Source organism: Poeciliopsis prolifica, unplaced genomic scaffold (genome assembly GCF_027474105.1).
Source record: "Poeciliopsis prolifica strain line A6 unplaced genomic scaffold, Auburn_PproV2 SCAFFOLD106, whole genome shotgun sequence".
Taxonomy (NCBI): domain Eukaryota; kingdom Metazoa; phylum Chordata; class Actinopteri; order Cyprinodontiformes; family Poeciliidae; genus Poeciliopsis; species Poeciliopsis prolifica.
In genome coordinates, this window is record NW_026562481.1 from 206,302 (window position 1) to 215,000 (window position 8,699).

Genomic DNA, 8,699 nt, shown 5'->3' on the forward strand with positions numbered 1-8,699 from the left:
TGTATGTAAAACTATCCGAGCACAGCGAGGGGAAATTGTAACCGCCCATTGATTGGAGCCGGCCTGTTTCAGGGTCACTGTGATGTCAGCGTTTGTATTATTGCTTTTATTGTCTGCAGCTTTTAATTCAACACAACACAATGACATCAAACCTCATTGATCCTGTGGAGACATGAGCTGCAGCAGATCAAAATAACAGGCGATGCAGCGAAAGCAGAACAACATGAAGACGTAAAACGATCCTTCTGATCTGGAAACCTGGTGAATCAGGAGTTATGATGTTTAGCTTTTCTCCTGACAAACCACAGAATATGACCACAACAGCGTCGTAAAGGCAGAAAGTCAGCCCAGCATCGTCTGACGATTCATCAAGCAGATTATTGATGACCGGAGCCGTTAAACATCTAAACGTTGCAGGAGCTTTTTGTTCTCCATCTCAGCCTCTGCATTTTATTATTACAGCCATGCACAGCTTCTGATCAAACTGTTTCCCCATGATGCTGAATATCGTCTCTCAGGTTGTGATGTCATCACATTGTTCCAGTATTTCCATTGTTTGAGATGTTTTTAGTTGAAACCAGTTTTAAAAGCTTCAGACAGTCCGGTACCGAGCTGATGGCAGGAATGTGTTCCTGTAAATCTTTGGGTTTGGGTTCTGGTGGTTCCGTTCATCTGCAGGCCCGAATCCTGCCAACACCAGAATTGGATCATTTTCCAGTAATGATCTGGTTTCCTGTACCATTTACCTGGTTGAAGCGTTTCGGAGCCGTTTAGGTTTTATCTGTGGAAATTCATCCCAGTTGAAGGATTTAACCAGATGAAGTCCAGATGAACTGGACTGAACTCTGTTAGTTTCTCTGATTTTGAGGAAATTTTTAATGATGTTTGAAAGTTGGGTCCAACTCAACCGCTGTTACTGTTGTAACGGGTCATTAGCTCAGATTCAGGCTCATTGATGGTTCTCCGGCCCTGAAGCTGTTTCTATCAGTTTGCTTCCTCTGCTCTGCTGCTCCTCTTCATCAGTTACCCAGACTCTTTCTCACCATTCACTTCTCCTCTGTCAGTCTGTCCCTCCACATGTCCATCATCCTGTCTCCTGCCTTCTCACCTCTCGTCTCTCTGCCTCGATGTTTCCACCCGTCTGTCTCCCTGGCAGCCTGTCGCTCTCTCTCCCCCCCCTCTGTCAGTCTCTGCGGGTCTTTGCCGCCGGCCTCTCTGTCAGGAGGATTACAGGGCGTCAGGTTGGCCAACATGGACTTTTAGTGGGGAAACAAAATGTTCCTCTCAGCACAAAGCCGCTCTAATCCTGCCTCCTCTTCCCCCACGGCACAGCCTGATTACAGAAAGCTGGTTGGCCGGCATTAAGACAGACAGACAGACAGACAGACAGACAGAGACAGACAGACAGACAGAGAGACAGACAGAGAGACAGACAGACAGACAGACAGACAGACAGACAGAGACAGACAGACAGACAGACAGAGACAGACAGACAGACAGACAGACAGACAGACAGAGACAGACAGACAGACAGAGAGACAGACAGAGAGACAGACAGACAGACAGACAGACAGACAGACAGACAGAGACAGACAGACAGACAGACAGAGACAGACAGACAGACAGACAGACAGACAGACAGACAGACAGACAGACAGACAGACAGACAGACAGACAGACAGACAGACAGACAGACAGACAGACAGACAGGCGGACAGGCGGACAGATGGACAGGCAGGTTTGCTGTATTTAAGCCGAGCTGGTGTCGTTGTTTGGTTGGTTAACAGACTGATTAGTTTCTGGTTTACTCACTAACTGAACCACCAGCTGCTCTCAGATAAACCGATCCAGTTCCAGACTCATTGGGTTTCGCCTGAGCAGCGGTGGCCCGTCAGTACAACCACAGAACCAAACAGGTTAGCAGTTTGGTTCTGCTAAGCTGGCAAATAAATCCCAGGTACTGGTGTGGTGTGAAAGCCGTAACCCTTACAGATAATCCCATTTGGTAAGGTTCCTTCCAGGCCCGCTCCCTGGTCGTCCTCTTTGCCTCTGCAGCATCTTCAGTTCCTCCTCTGCTCACATCCAACCCGCCTCAACCTCAGCTCTCAACCCAGACCACTCAGCATTTCTATTATTTATCTCTTAATACAATAAAAGAAATGCAGGTTGGGAACGACGAAGGCCGTCATTTTCAAAGCGACCAATGCAGGAGTGGGAATCATCTTCTTTTCTACTGAGTGTCTGGATCTTTGTGATCCAGACACTCAGAGATGAGGAAGATGTTGCAAATGTTGGCCTCTGTGGCAGCGCTAAGATGTTTCCACTGTGCATGCTAAGGTATATTTGGTGTTTGAACTATTAAACTAGGCAGTTATGAATGATTTCAGAGGGGAGTCTCAGGTATTTGTGGCGTTCATCTGTTTGTGCAGTGATTCATAAACTGCCACCAAGATCAGCGACCCACTGCGACTCAAACATCAGATTTAAATGGTGGTTTCACTGAAGCAAGGGAACTAGGGAACCCTAGTGAAATAACCAGGGAACTAGGGAACCCTAGTGAAATAACCAGGGAACCCTGTGAGAACCAGGGAACCCTGGTGAAAGAACCAGGGAACTAGGGAACCCTAGTGAAAGAACCAGGGGACCCTGGTGAAAGAACCAGGGAACCAGGGAACCTGGTGAAAGAACCAGGGAACTAGGGAACCCTAGTGAAAGAACCAGGGAACTAGGGAACCCTATAAAAGAACCAGGGAACCCTGTGAAAGAACCAGGGAACCCTGGTGAAAGAACCAGGGAACTGGGGAACCCTAGTGAAAGAACCAGGGAACCAGGGAACCCTGGTGAAAGAACCAGGGAACCAGGGAACCCTGGTGAAAGAACCAGGGAACTGGGGAACCCTAGTGAAAGAACCAGGGAACTAGGGAACCCTAGTGAAAGAACCAGGGAAACTAGGGAACCCTATAAAGAACCAGGGAACCCTGTGAAAGAACCAGGGAACCCTGGTGAAAGAACCAGGGAACTGGGGAACCCTATAAAAGAACCAGGGAACCCTGTGAAAGAACCAGGGAACCAGGGAACCCTGGTGAAAGAACCAGGGAACTGGGGAACCCTATAAAAGAACCAGGGAACCAGGGAACCCTGGCCAGGTGATGCTGTGGTGTTATAGAAATGTCAGGTAGTCGTTTCTACTGATTACGTTCTGATAGGATCCACGATTCAGCATCAGTTAAATGCTCTCTGGGGTTTTTACTGTGTTTTCTTGTCTTTACAGCTTTAACTGCCTACACGTATCTCACCATCTTCGACCTGTTCAGGTGAGTCCCTGGGTCATTAACGGGGTTTGGGTCAGAGGTGACCCTTAGCTGACCCTGTGGGTTGGTTCTGTGATTCTTCTTGTCGCTCACTGACTCTTCTCATCTGCTCTCCTCTCATCTCTGGCCTTCCACCCCTCCATCAATCACCTGCCAACACCCTTCCTCTCCTCTCGCTCCGTCTGCTCCTCCTCCTCTCACCTGCAGTTTGATCACCTGTCTCATCAGCTCCTGGGTGACGATGAAGAAGCCCAGTCAGGTCTACTCATTCGGGTGAGTTCCCTCTCATCTCCTGCTGCAGGTTGAAGGCCTTAGAGCTGATATTCTGCTTTCTTTGATTTACTTCACTGATGGACAAAATTAATCTGGCAATGTGAGCTCATTGCTGACGTCTTTCCTTCTTGGTGCTGCTAGCAGCGCTAGCTGTGTCTGCCGGGTTTCTGAGTTAAACATGTTTAGATGGCAGAAATGTGAAAATATCTCCAGATAATTATGTGTTACTGGAAGACAGTAATAAAACCCAAACACCAAACATAAACACAAAAAGACAAATCCATGATTGACCTCTTTATTCGCTGAAGTTTCCGATTCACCAGAGACTCTTTTTCCATCTTTGCTGCTGAATAAATGAACTTATAATAAATGAACAACATCAGCCTGGTGGCCCGCCAGGCTGATGTTTCACTGGGGAAATCCTGCATGTTTCAGGTTTCAGCTCAAATGATGCCGGTGTTTCATACTCAGATTCTCCGAACCGGACTTGGAGATTCTGACTTTGAAACTAATAAAACCCAAAGAGTGAGATACAAATCTCAGAGAACGGACTGGGTCACCAGGAAACAAACACGTCCTGCGTGTGCAGCTGCTTCAGTCGCTGCCTGTTGTCCTCCTAAGAGGTGACCTCTGACCCCAGGGTTTGGAGGAGTGGCAACCAGGTGGAAATCTGCTTTTCTGCTTGACTTGAGTCCCACAAAGCCCCAGTGTGTGTGTGTGTGTTAATGTGTGTGTGTGTGTTAATGTGTTAATGTGTGTGTGTTTGTTAATGTGTGTTAATGTGTGTGTGTTTGTTAATGTGTGTGTGTGTGTGTGTGTATTAATGTGTGTGTGTGTGTGTGTGTTAATGTGTGTGTGTTTGTTAATGTGTGTGTGTGTGTGTGTGTGTGTTAATGTGTGTGTGTGTTACTGTGTGTGTGTTTGTTAATGTGTGTGTGTGTGTGTATTAATGTGTGTGTGTGTGTTAATGTGTGTGTGTTTGTTAATGTGTGTCAATGTGTGTGTGTGTGTGTGTGTATTAATGTGTGTGTGTGTGTATTAATGTGTGTGTGTGTGTTTGTGTGTGTGTGTATTAATGTGTGTGTGTGTGTGTATTAATGTGTGTGTGTGTGTTTGTGTGTGTGTGTGTATTAATGTGTGTGTGTGTGTTTGTGTGTGTGTATTAATGTGTGTGTGTGTGTTTGTGTGTGTGTGTGTGTGTATTAATGTGTGTGTGTGTGTATGTGTGTGTATTAATGTGTGGTGTGTGTGTGTGTGTGTGTGTGTGTGTGTATTAATGTGTGTGTGTGTGTATTAATGTGTGTGTGTGTGTATTAATGTGTGTGTGTGTGTGTGTGTGTATTATAATGTGTGTGTGTGTATTAATGTGTGTGTGTGTATTAATGTGTGTGTGTGTGTATGTGGTGTATTAATGTGTGTGTGTGTGTATTAATGTGTGTGTGTGTGTGTGTGTGTGTGTGTGTGTGTGTGTGTGTGTGTTGTGTGTGTGTGTGTGTGTGTGTGTGTGTGTGTGTGTGTGTGTCCTGATAGCCTCCCTGTGGCTCAGCAGCAGATTTCTTTGGCTCCGTCTAAAACCGTCTTTCCAGGAATTATTCTGCTCCATTTGTACTAAATCTGGTTTTTGTTTCAAGCTTTATTATTCTGTTGAATTGATGGGTTTAAAGAACCACAACTAACCGGACCTTTAGCTGTTGATCAGCAGTGGGTAGGCCCAGAGGCCCCCGCCCAGAGGCCCGCCCAGAGGCCCCCCACCCAGAGGCCCGCCTAGACTATCACTGATATCGTCATAAAGCGAAGTATTGATCAGAGAGCATTAATTATTGGCTTAGATATTCTTGGAGACTTAGATTGTATTTTTCATGCTGGTGTAACATTGAACCAGTTGGACAAAGTCTCAGGGCAGCAGAGGCTCACAGTGGCCCCTAAAGGCATTAGCCAAAGGTTAAAGGTCACAGAGTGATGGAAGCACAGAAACGGGAGAAAGGCGGTTATAGAAAGACTTTTATAATTGAAACTGATTAAAATAGTTAGATTCTCTTTTCTCTGGGATTAATTACAGATAATCTAATCTCAGTGATGGATCTACGATAAACCTGATCAGATTACACAGCATTTAATCCGGGGCTCAATCAGGAGCAAAGTTGTTATTCAGTAGCTAAAATATTCTGCTTCAGATGAATAATGTTGTTTATTGCTTTTGTTTTAATGGGTCTCTGACAGTGAAAGCTAAACATGCTAACAAAATGAGTTGCTTTCATTTAGAGAATAAAGTAATAACATGAAAATAAAGTCAAAAAGTTCAGAATAGAAATAAAAACGATATAAAATAAAGTAGTAATATTACCAGAGTAAGTAAGGAGTTAAGGTTAGGAGACGTTTTGTGAGACTTCCTCCATGAAATATAATAAAAATGATATGAATTATATTTTGGTATTAGTTTCACAAATAGGGAGATAATTCATCTTATTATATGTCAGAATTAGACCTGATAACCTGTGAAGCTGTTTGTTCTTTCATTAAAATGACTTTTGTTTGATTATTTTAGGATTTCTTTATCTTGTAATATTTGTGTCTTGATGACAATTAAAATCAAATCAAATCATCCTGTTGAGCAGGAGACTTTAGTTTTCCTACCTGCAGATCAGAGGTGGGTTTGTGCATGAACTTTGACCTCCTCCAGTGGAGCCAGAGCCGTTCAGAGGAAGCATGGCTGTGATGAACGGAGCCGTTTCTCCTGACCGCAGTGAGGAAGACGTTAGCATCAGTGGTTCTGGGCTCATGGTGCTGTGACGGCGCCGTCAGCCTGAGGCGGCAGCTCTAATTCTGTTTTCCTAAAATCATCAACACCAGGCGATCTGACGATGATTGATTGGAGCGGACCAGACGCCTCGCGTGTCGCTTTCTTCCTGCCAGTGAATCCTTCCTCAGACTTCAGCGGCGGCGCTGTTCCTCCGCCGACAGGCCCGTTCCAGTCGCAGACGGGCTGGAGGTTCTGCTACACGGTGTCCGTATGGATTAACCTCAGGCGGAGCGGAGCGTGACCTCTGACCTTGCAGCACTCAGACAAAGAGCTCTTGGTGGGAGTTTCTGCTGGAGTCATCTGTGGGTGTTCCCATTGTTTGCGGGTCGTCCCACACAGACGACCCGCAGGATGCCGGATCATCGGATCATGAAACGGATCCGTTCAGAACCGTTTCTCTGCTTCACCTCCATCTGAATCACATGAACTCATCTAGTTTCAGCTGAGCAGCATCATCTCCATTCATCTCTATTAACACCTTTCAGTTTAAAGACCTGACACATTTGTTTGGGGAACATAAGTCACTCAGCAGGATAATCTGACCCAACTTCACTTTTTCTCCTTTGTCCACTTTTCTGCAGCAGACTGATCGGCCGCATTCTGATTTTATTTTCCGTTTTATTTGATCTGATCTGTCCTCTTCCATATGAGGAACTGAAGCCGATTGTTTCCAAAGCGTCTGCAGTCTCAACAGCTGTGTCGTATTTTACTCGACTCTTAGGTCACTCATGTGAGACAAGCATCATGATTCTGCACCAGAAGAAGCAGGACGGAGCAAATCTGGACGTAAACGATGATGTTCCACTTTCTGCATCACTGAGCTCATTGCATCCATCCTGCCTCTGGATTTAAAGCTGGAGACGTCCGGAACAACTTCATGAGTCGCTGAGGTTGCAGAGTGTTCCTCCTGGAGTTTCCTTCCAGCTTCAGGCATTAAACTCACATTTTTGATGGATTGACCAGATTCAGCTAAAAGATGAGCTTGTCTTTGCAGGCTTATTGCTGTAATATGGTGGAGCCTGTTGCTTCAGCATGAAGCTGCTGCCTGGTAAAGTCCTCAAAGCAGGCTGCCTCTGCAACAGGCTGCCTCTGCAACAGGTGATCTGGGAAGATATTAATTTATTTTATCTGATGTGATCATCGTCAACCTTTGTTAAAATGCGCATTTTAACAAAGGGGTCCGAGCCGGGCCGGGTCGAGCCGGGCCGAGCCGGTGTGGAGGCCAGAGGTGGGATGTCTGTCAACAAACATGGCTGCAGTCCTAGAAACACTCGCTTTCAGTTTGTTGGTATTAAGCGGGTCGTTGGATCGGTGACATCCAGCGTGGAGATTAACCTCGGCGCTCAGCGGACCGCTCATTAAAACCGCTCGTCCTGAAGCAGCAGCAGCACATCGGGCCGGTCCTTCTGGGCTTCAGGGTTCATTATTTAATCATCAGAAAATTAAATTCAGGTTATTTTCACCAATTTGAGGCACTTTTCCCAAGACAAACTAACCTGATGTTATATGGAAATACATGAGGTCATCTAATCAGTTCTTTCCAGAATGGTCCAATAATGGAAACAGATTCAAATCTATTCCATTTACATCCTTTATTTCAGTTTTTCTGGAAATATTCCCCCAAATTTCTGGACCTCCTGAAATGTCCAATTACTGAATTGTGTAATCAACCCTGCGTCTCTTGGATTATAGTTTCCCATCTTCAGTGGTTCTGACCGGTTCTGTCCTCATTCGCCTGCTTCCTCTGCTTCATTTAGCAGAAACAGCAGCTCCTCGGTTCGGGTCAACCCATCAGATCACAGTCGGCGTCGATCTTAACCTCATTAGCTCACGCTCGCTAAGCTGCCCTCTATATGAGGAGGTCATAGGTCGCCAACTGCTGTAACTGAATGTCAGCTCGTTCTGAGTTGGAGGTGGTTTCCAGATTTAACAGCCGGGATGTTTGGATTCCCGTCGCTGAGCCGGTTTCTGATTGGCTGTCGGCTTCTTCTCCCAGATTCTGGACTAATCCTGAAACCAATCCAGATTTTTCTCTCTGGAGAAAAAATCTGTGAAACTTGGCTCTGTGCAGAGGCAGAACTCGATAAAACTGTTTATTATTTCCATTAATTGAAATGTTATTTGTGAGTCTGGTTATAGCCATATTAAGAATAATAAAAAGGGGATTGGACTAGACCAGATAATGTGACCTCAAACCTACTTCCTGAAATCCTCTGATCCCAAAACCAGATTGCTAATCCCAAATTAGCTGCCTGAGAAACCACAGCGCCTGCAAAGTGCAGCATTTCTCATTTATCTCTACGAATTACATCACA

General features: G+C 45.5%; 1 pseudogene; it reads left to right on the forward strand.

Annotated features, from left to right (window-relative positions):
- Nucleotides 1-8,699, forward strand: part of LOC129354220 (zinc transporter 6-like) — a 54,163-nt pseudogene that overhangs the window by 23,892 nt on the left and 21,572 nt on the right.